The sequence below is a fragment of the Oncorhynchus tshawytscha genome, unplaced genomic scaffold (assembly GCF_018296145.1).
Source record: "Oncorhynchus tshawytscha isolate Ot180627B unplaced genomic scaffold, Otsh_v2.0 Un_contig_10125_pilon_pilon, whole genome shotgun sequence".
NCBI lineage: Eukaryota > Metazoa > Chordata > Actinopteri > Salmoniformes > Salmonidae > Oncorhynchus > Oncorhynchus tshawytscha.
In genome coordinates, this window is record NW_024607473.1 from 6,244 (window position 1) to 17,500 (window position 11,257).

Below are 11,257 nucleotides of genomic sequence, written 5' to 3' on the forward strand. Positions count from 1 at the left end.
GTAAATGACACATCTAACTGTAAACTCTACTGTAAATGACACATCTTACTGTAAACTCTACTGTAACTGACATCTAACTGTAAACTCTACTGTAAATGACACATCTTACTGTAAACTCTACTGTAGTTAAACTGTTACTCTACCTGACATCTAACTGTAAACTCTACTGTAAATGACACATCTAACTGTAAACTCTACTGTAAATGACACATCTACTGTAAACTCTACTGTAAACTGACCTGACATCTAACTGTAAACTCTACTGTAAATGACACATCTTACTGTAAACTCTACTGTAACTGACACATCTAACTGTAAACTCTACTGTAACTGACACATCTAACTGTAAACTCTACTGTAACTGACACATCTAACTGTAAACTCTACTGTAAATGACACATCTAACTGTAAACTCTACTGTAGTTAAACTGTTACTCTACCTGACATCTAACTGTAAACTCTACTGTAAATGACACATCTTACTGTAAACTCTACTGTAGTTAAACTGACACATCTAACTGTAAACTCTACTGTAACTGACACATCTAACTGTAAACTCTACTGTAAATGACACATCTTACTGTAAACTCTACTGTAACTGACACATCTAACTGTAAACTACTGTAAATGACACATCTTACTGTAAACTCTACTGTAGTTAAACTGTTACTCTACCTGACATCTAACTGTAAACTCTACTGTAAATGACACATCTAACTGTAAACTCTACTGTAACTGACACATCTAACTGTAAACGACACATCTTACTGTAAACTCTACTGTAGTTAAACTGTTACTCTACCTGACATCTAACTGTAAACTCTACTGTAACTGACACATCTAACTGTAAACTCTACTGTAACTGACACATCTAACTGTAAACTCTACTGTAACTGACACAACTGTAAACTCTACTGTAACTGACACATCTAACTGTAAACTCTACTGTAACTGACACATCTAACTGTAAACTCTACTGTAGTTAAACTGTTACTCTACCTGACATCTAACTGTAAACTCTACTGTAAATGACACATCTTACTGTAAACTCTACTGTAGTTAAACTGTTACTCTACCTGACATCTAACTGTAAACTCTACTGTAAATGACACATCTTACTGTAAACTCTACTGTAGTTAAACTGTTACTCTACCTGACATCTAACTGTAAACTCTACTGTAAATGACACATCTTACTGTAAACTCTACTGTAGTTAAACTGTTACTCTACCTGACATCTAACTGTAAACTCTACTGTAAATGACACATCTTACTGTAAACTCTACTGTAACTGACACATCTAACTGTAAACTCTACTGTAAATGACACATCTTACTGTAAACTCTACTGTAGTTAAACTGTTACTCTACCTGACATCTAAATGTAAACTCTACTGTAACTGACACAGCTTACTGTAAACTCTACTGTAAATGACACATTTAACTGTAAACTCTACTGTAAATGACACATCTAACTGTAAACTCTCCTGTAAATGACACATCTAACTGTAAACTCTACTGTAACTGACACATCTAACTGTAAACTCTACTGTAGTTAAACTGTTACTCTACCTGACATCTAACTGTAAACTCTACTGTAAATGACACATCTTACTGTAAACTCTACTGTAGTTAAACTGTTACTCTACCTGACATCTAACTGTAAACTCTACTGTAAATGACACATCTTACTGTAAACTCTACTGTAGTTATACTGTTACTCTACCTGACATCTAACTGTAAACTCTACTGTAAATGACACATCTAACTGTAAACTCTACTGTAAATGACACATCTAACTGTAAACTCTACTGTAACGGACACAACTTACTGTAAACTCTACTGTAACTGACACATCTAACTGTAAACTCTACTGTAGTTAAACTGTTACTCTACCTGGCACATTTAACTGTAAACTCTACTGTAAATGACACATCTTACTGTAAACTCTACTGTAACTGACACATCTAACTGTAAACGACACATCTTACTGTAAACTCTACTGTAGTTAAACTGTTACTCTACCTGACATCTAACTGTAAACTCTACTGTAACTGACACATCTAACTGTAAACTCTACTGTAACTGACACATCTAACTGTAAACTCTACTGTAACTGACACAACTGTAAACTCTACTGTAACTGACACATCTAACTGTAAACTCTACTGTAACTGACACATCTAACTGTAAACTCTACTGTAGTTAAACTGTTACTCTACCTGACATCTAACTGTAAACTCTACTGTAAATGACACATCTTACTGTAAACTCTACTGTAGTTAAACTGTTACTCTACCTGACATCTAACTGTAAACTCTACTGTAAATGACACATCTTACTGTAAACTCTACTGTAGTTAAACTGTTACTCTACCTGACATCTAACTGTAAACTCTACTGTAAATGACACATCTTACTGTAAACTCTACTGTAGTTAAACTGTTACTCTACCTGACATCTAACTGTAAACTCTACTGTAAATGACACATCTTACTGTAAACTCTACTGTAACTGACACATCTAACTGTAAACTCTACTGTAAATGACACATCTTACTGTAAACTCTACTGTAGTTAAACTGTTACTCTACCTGACATCTAAATGTAAACTCTACTGTAACTGACACAGCTTACTGTAAACTCTACTGTAAATGACACATTTAACTGTAAACTCTACTGTAAATGACACATCTAACTGTAAACTCTCCTGTAAATGACACATCTAACTGTAAACTCTACTGTAACTGACACATCTAACTGTAAACTCTACTGTAGTTAAACTGTTACTCTACCTGACATCTAACTGTAAACTCTACTGTAAATGACACATCTTACTGTAAACTCTACTGTAGTTAAACTGTTACTCTACCTGACATCTAACTGTAAACTCTACTGTAAATGACACATCTTACTCTAAACTCTACTGTAGTTATACTGTTACTCTACCTGACATCTAACTGTAAACTCTACTGTAAATGACACATCTAACTGTAAACTCTACTGTAAATGACACATCTTACTGTAAACTCTACTGTAACTGACACATCTAACTGTAAACTACTGTAAATGACACATCTTACTGTAAACTCTACTGTAGTTAAACTGTTACTCTACCTGACATCTAACTGTAAACTCTACTGTAAATGACACATCTAACTGTAAACTCTACTGTAACTGACACATCTAACTGTAAACGACACATCTTACTGTAAACTCTACTGTAGTTAAACTGTTACTCTACCTGACATCTAACTGTAAACTCTACTGTAACTGACACATCTAACTGTAAACTCTACTGTAACTGACACATCTAACTGTAAACTCTACTGTAACTGACACAACTGTAAACTCTACTGTAACTGACACATCTAACTGTAAACTCTACTGTAACTGACACATCTAACTGTAAACTCTACTGTAGTTAAACTGTTACTGTTCTACCTGACATCTAACTGTAAACTCTACTGTAAATGACACATCTTACTGTAAACTCTACTGTAGTTAAACTGTTACTCTACCTGACATCTAACTGTAAACTCTACTGTAAATGACACATCTTACTGTAAACTCTACTGTAGTTAAACTGTTACTCTACCTGACATCTAACTGTAAACTCTACTGTAAATGACACATCTTACTGTAAACTCTACTGTAACTGACACATCTAACTGTAAACTCTACTGTAAATGACACATCTTACTGTAAACTCTACTGTAGTTAAACTGTTACTCTACCTGACATCTAAATGTAAACTCTACTGTAACTGACACAGCTTACTGTAAACTCTACTGTAAATGACACATTTAACTGTAAACTCTACTGTAAATGACACATCTAACTGTAAACTCTCCTGTAAATGACACATCTAACTGTAAACTCTACTGTAACTGACACATCTAACTGTAAACTCTACTGTAGTTAAACTGTTACTCTACCTGACATCTAACTGTAAACTCTACTGTAAATGACACATCTTACTGTAAACTCTACTGTAGTTAAACTGTTACTCTACCTGACATCTAACTGTAAACTCTACTGTAAATGACACATCTTACTCTAAACTCTACTGTAGTTATACTGTTACTCTACCTGACATCTAACTGTAAACTCTACTGTAAATGACACATCTAACTGTAAACTCTACTGTAAATGACACATCTTACTGTAAACTCTACTGTAACTGACACATCTAACTGTAAACTACTGTAAATGACACATCTTACTGTAAACTCTACTGTAGTTAAACTGTTACTCTACTTGACATCTAACTGTAAACTCTACTGTAAATGACACATCTAACTGTAAACTCTACTGTAACTGACACATCTAACTGTAAACGACACATCTTACTGTAAACTCTACTGTAGTTAAACTGTTACTCTACCTGACATCTAACTGTAAACTCTACTGTAACTGACACATCTAACTGTAAACTCTACTGTAACTGACACATCTAACTGTAAACTCTACTGTAACTGTTACAACTGTAAACTCTACTGTAACTGACACATCTAACTGTAAACTCTACTGTAACTGACACATCTAACTGTAAACTCTACTGTAGTTAAACTGTTACTCTACCTGACATCTAACTGTAAACTCTACTGTAAATGACACATCTTACTGTAAACTCTACTGTAGTTAAACTGTTACTCTACCTGACATCTAACTGTAAACTCTACTGTAAATGACACATCTTACTGTAAACTCTACTGTAGTTAAACTGTTACTCTACCTGACATCTAACTGTAAACTCTACTGTAAATGACACATCTTACTGTAAACTCTACTGTAGTTAAACTGTTACTCTACCTGACATCTAACTGTAAACTCTACTGTAAATGACACATCTTACTGTAAACTCTACTGTAACTGACACATCTAACTGTAAACTCTACTGTAAATGACACATCTTACTGTAAACTCTACTGTAGTTAAACTGTTACTCTACCTGACATCTAAATGTAAACTCTACTGTAACTGACACAGCTTACTGTAAACTCTACTGTAAATGACACAGTTAACTGTAAACTCTACTCTAAATGACACATCTAACTGTAAACTCTCCTGTAAATGACACATCTAACTGTAAACTCTACTGTAACTGACACATCTAACTGTAAACTCTACTGTAGTTAAACTGTTACTCTACCTGACATCTAACTGTAAACTCTACTGTAAATGACACATCTTACTGTAAACTCTACTGTAGTTAACTGTTACTCTACCTGACATCTAACTGTAAACTCTACTGTAAATGACACATCTAACTGTAAACTCTACTGTAAATGACACATCTAACTGTAAACTCTACTGTAACTGACACATCTAACTGTAAACTACTGTAAATGACACATTTAACTGTAAACTCTACTGTAAATGACACATCTAACTGTAAACTCTCCTGTAAATGACACATCTAACTGTAAACTCTACTGTAACTGACACATCTAACTGTAAACTCTACTAGTTAAACTGACACATCTAACTGTAAACTCTACTGTAAATGACACATCTTACTGTAAACTCTACTGTAGTTAAACTGTTACTCTACCTGACATCTAACTGTAAACTCTACTGTAAATGACACATCTAACTGTAAACTCTACTGTAACTGACACATCTAACTGTAAACGACACATCTTACTGTAAACTCTACTGTAGTTAAACTGTTACTCTACCTGACATCTAACTGTAAACTCTACTGTAACTGACACATCTAACTGTAAACTCTACTGTAACTGACACATCTAACTGTAAACTCTACTGTAACTGACACAACTGTAAACTCTACTGTAACTGACACATCTAACTGTAAACTCTACTGTAACTGACACATCTAACTGTAAACTCTACTGTAGTTAAACTGTTACTCTACCTGACATCTAACTGTAAACTCTACTGTAAATGACACATCTTACTGTAAACTCTACTGTAGTTAAACTGTTACTCTACCTGACATCTAACTGTAAACTCTACTGTAAATGACACATCTTACTGTAAACTCTACTGTAGTTAAACTGTTACTCTACCTGACATCTAACTGTAAACTCTACTGTAAATGACACATCTTACTGTAAACTCTACTGTAGTTAAACTGTTACTCTACCTGACATCTAACTGTAAACTCTACTGTAAATGACACATCTTACTGTAAACTCTACTGTAACTGACATCTAACTGTAAACTCTACTGTAAATGACACATCTTACTGTAAACTCTACTGTAACTGACACATCTAACTGTAAACTCTACTGTAAATGACACATCTTACTGTAAACTCTACTGTAGTTAAACTGTTACTCTACCTGACATCTAAATGTAAACTCTACTGTAACTGACACAACTGTAAACTCTACTGTAAATGACACATTTAACTGTAAACTCTACTGTAAATGACACATCTAACTGTAAACTCTCCTGTAAATGACACATCTAACTGTAAACTCTACTGTAACTGACACATCTAACTGTAAACTCTACTGTAGTTAAACTGTTACTCTACCTGACATCTAACTGTAAACTCTACTGTAAATGACACATCTTACTGTAAACTCTACTGTAGTTAAACTGTTACTCTACCTGACATCTAACTGTAAACTCTACTGTAAATGACACATCTTACTCTAAACTCTACTGTAGTTATACTGTTACTCTACCTGACATCTAACTGTAAACTCTACTGTAAATGACACATCTAACTGTAAACTCTACTGTAAATGACACATCTTACTGTAAACTCTACTGTAACTGACACATCTAACTGTAAACTACTGTAAATGACACATCTTACTGTAAACTCTACTGTAGTTATACTGTTACTCTACCTGACATCTAACTGTAAACTCTACTGTAACTGACACATCTAACTGTAAACGACACATCTTACTGTAAACTCTACTGTAGTTAAACTGTTACTCTACCTGGCATCTAACTGTAAACTCTACTGTAAATGACACATCTTACTGTAAACTCTACTGTAGTTATACTGTTACTCTACCTGACATCTAACTGTAAACTCTACTGTAAATGACACATCTAACTGTAAACTCTACTGTAACTGGCACATCTAACTGTAAACTCTACTGTAAATGACACATCTAACTGTAAACTCTACTGTAACTGACACATCTAACTGTAAACTCTACTGTAAATGACACATCTAACTGTAAACTCTCTGTAACTGACACATCTAACTGTAAACTCTACTGTAAATGACACATCTAACTGTAAACTCTACTGTAAATGACACATCTAACTGTAAACTCTACTGTAGTTAAACTGTTACTCTACCTGACATCTAACTGTAAACTCTACTGTAGTTAAACTGTTACTCTACCTGACACATCTCAGTGATGGTGTCATCAAACACCCCTCCAGCATCGTCGGCCCCCTCCCCCACCAGCTTGACCTTCCAGGCCCTGGACGGCAGTCGCAGGTCAGACGCATTCAGCTTGACCACCTGACGGGCTATCTGCACAAAGATGGGCTTACACTTACGACCCCTGGACAGAGAGAGAGGAGGATGGAGAGAGAGGCAGAGAGAGTAAGAAAGAGAGGCAGAGAGAGAAAGAGAGAGAAAGAAGAGAGGATGGAGATGAGAGAGAGGCAGAGAGAGAAAGAGAGAGAGAGAAGAAAGAGAGAGGATGGAGAGAATGAGGGAGGAGGTAGAGGATGGAGAGAGAGAGGAGGTAGAGGAAGGAGAGAGAGAGGAGGTAGAGGAAGAAGAAAGAGAGAAAGTAGAGGAAAGGGAAGATGATGAAAAAGAGAGGCAAAGTAACATAAACACACTGCATTTCCTACTGCCGTACCGAGCAGACATCATAACATAAACACACTGCATTTCCTACTGCCGTACCGAGCAGACATCATAACATAAACACACTGCATTTCCTACTGCCGTACCGAGCAGACATCATAACATAAACACACTGCATTTCATACTGCCGTACCGAGCAGACATCATAACATAAACACACTGCATTTCCTACTGCCGTAACGAGCAGACATCATAACATAAACACACTGCATTTCATACTGCCGTACCTAGCAGACATCATAACATAAACACACTGCATTTCATACTGCCGTACCGACCAGACATCATAACATAAACACACTGCATTTCATACTGCCGTACCGAGCAGACATCATAACATAAACACACTGCATTTCATACTGCCATCGACCAGACAACATAACATAAACACACTGCATTTCATACTGCCGTACCTAGCAGACATCATAACATAAACACACTGCATTTCATACTGCCGTACCGACCAGACATCATAACATAAACACACTGCATTTCATACTGCCGTACCGAGCAGACATCATAACATAAACACACTGCATTTCCTACTGCCGTACCGAGCAGACATCATAACATAAACACACTGCATTTCATACTGCCGTACCGACCAGACATCATAACATAAACACACTGCATTTCATACTGCCGTATCGAGCAGACATCATAACATAAACACACTGCATTTCCTACTGCCGTACCGAGCAGACATCATAACATAAACACACTGCATTTCATACTGCCGTACCGAGCAGACATCATAACATAAACACACTGCATTTCATACTGCCGTACCGAGCAGACATCATAACATAAACACACTGCATTTCCTACTGCCGTACCGAGCAGACATCATAACATAAACACACTGCATTTCATACTGCCGTACCGAGCAGACATCATAACATAAACACACTGCATTTCCTACTGCCGTACCGAGCAGACATCATAACATAAACACACTGCATTTCATACTGCCGTACCGAGCAGACATCATAACATAAACACACTGCATTTCATACTGCCGTACCGAGCAGACATCTGAAACAGTGGAGCAACATCGACCATCAGATCACTACATGTCTTTGTGGTTTTCAAAGACACTTTAAGATTCTTTGTATTGAAAAAGCTCTTTAAGAAAACATCTAGACAGTGATTCTGATGTATATCTACATCTCTACTCCTCTAGGATAGTGGACAGACTGTGAGGAGAACATCTCTACTCCTCTAGGATAGTGGACAGACCATGAGGAGAACATCTCTACTCCTCTAGGATAGTGGACAGACCGTGAGGAGAACCTCTACATCTCTACTCCTCTAGGATAGTGGACGGACCGTGAGGAGAACATCTCTACTCCTCTAGGATAGTGGACAGACCGTGAGGAGAACATCTCTACTCCTCTAGGATAGTGGACAGACCGTGAGGAGAACCTCTACATCTCTACTCCTCTAGGATAGTGGACAGACCGTGAGGAGAACATCTACATCTCAACTCCTCTAGGATAGTGGACAGACCGTGAGGAGAACATCTCTACTCCTCTAGGATAGTGGACAGACCGTGAGGAGAACATCTCTACTCCTCTAGGATAGTGGACAGACCGTGAGGAGAACCTCGACACCTCTACTCCTCTAGGATAGTGGACAGACTGTGAGGAGAACCTCTACATCTCTACTCCTCTAGGATAGTGGACAAACCGTGAGGAGAACATCTCTACTCCTCTAGGATAGTGGACAGACCGTGAGGAGAACATCTCTACTCCTCTAGGATAGTGGACAGACCGTGAGGAGAACATCTCTACTCCTCTAGGATAGTGGACAGACCGTGAGGAGAACATCTCTACTCCTCTAGGATAGTGGACAGACCGTGAGGATAATCTCTACATCTCTACTCCTCTAGGATAGTGGACAGACCGTGAGGATAACCTCTACATCTCTACTCCTCTAGGATAGTGGACAAACCGTGAGGAGAACATCTCTACTCCTCTAGGATAGCGGACAGACCGTGAGGAGAACCTCTACATCTCTACTCCTCTAGGATAGTGGACAAACCGTGAGGAGAACCTCTACATCTCTACTCCTCTAGGATAGTGGACAGACCGTGAGGAGAACCTCTACATCTCTACTCCTCTAGGATAGTGGACAGACCGTGAGGAGAACCTCTACATCTCTACTCCTCTAGGATAGTGGACAGACCGTGAGGAGAACATCTCAACTCCTCTAGGATAGTGGACAGACCGTGAGGAGAACATCTCTACTCCTCTAGGATAGTGGACGGACCGTGGGGAGAACCTCTACATCTCTAATCCTCTAGGATAGTGGACATACCGTGTGGAGATCCTTTTGACAGTGATCTGAGGTCCATAGTTCTTTCCTTGCACCATAGTCTTCCCTATGGACCTCACCATGGGGAGAGTATAGACTCTGGGGGCCAGCAGGGGCCTCAACTGGCCCTGGACGATGCCCCACGTCCCTGTGTTGTAGTGGGACGTACAGCTCTGAAACACACACAGTAGAGAGGAATGAGTCAGATGTAATGAATCATAACGGACACTCAATACAGGATTATACAGTAGAGAGGAATGAGTCAGATGTAATGAATCATAACAGACACTCAATACAGGATTATACAGTAGAGAGGAATGAGTCAGATGTAATGAATCATAACAGACACTCAATACAGGATTATACAGTAGAGAGGAATGAGTCAGATGTAATGAATCATAACAGACACTCAATACAGGATTATACAGTAGAGAGGAATGAGTCAGATGTAATGAATCATAACAGACACTCAATACAGGATTACACAGTAGAAGGGACAAATGCTAAATATGCTACTGTGTCTGAGGACATTAAAGTGGAGGAGATAGTGATGTGTGTGTGTGGGGTGAGGTGTGTGTGTAGTGAGGTGTGTGAGGTGTGTGGGGTGAGATGTGTGTGGTGAGATGTGTGTGTTGTGAGGTGTGTGCGGTGTGTGTAGTGAGGTGTGTGTGATGAGTGTGTGTGGTGAAGTGTGTGTGTTGTGAGATGTGTGCGTGGTGAGGTGTGTGTGGTGAAGTGTGTGTGTCGTGAGATGTGTGCGTGGTGAGGTGTGTGTGGTGTGTGGTGAAGTGTGTGTGTTGTGAGATGTGTGTGTGGTGAGGTGTGTGAGGTGTGTGTGGTGAGATGTGTGAGGTGAGATGTGTGAGGTGAGGTGTGTGTACCTGGTTGTTGGGGCTGAGGTTGAGTGAGGTGTGTGTACCTGGTTGTTGGGGCTGAGGCTGAGTGAGGTGTGTGTACCTGGTTGTTGGGGCTGAGGTTGAGTGAGGTGTGTGTACCTGGTTGTTGGGGATGAGGTTGAGGGAGGTGTGTGTACCTGGTTGTTGGGGCTGATGTTGAGTGAGGCGTGTGTACCTGGTTGTTGGGGCTGAGGTTGAGTGAGGCGTGTGTACCTGGTTGTTGGGGC

General features: G+C 38.7%; 1 protein-coding gene across 1 annotated transcript in view; it reads right to left on the minus strand.

Moving 5' to 3' along the window:
• Positions 1-7,342: 7,342 nt before the first annotated feature.
• The window catches only part of LOC121842584 (probable E3 ubiquitin-protein ligase HERC1), a 9,183-nt gene continuing 5,268 nt past the window's right edge, over positions 7,343-11,257 (minus strand). The window contains exons 7-8 of the transcript XR_006081170.1: positions 10,138-10,307; positions 7,343-7,504 (exon numbers count right to left, since the gene is read on the minus strand). The gene's annotated coding sequence lies outside the window, so the exon portion shown is untranslated. The remainder of the gene's footprint in view (positions 7,505-10,137; positions 10,308-11,257) is intronic.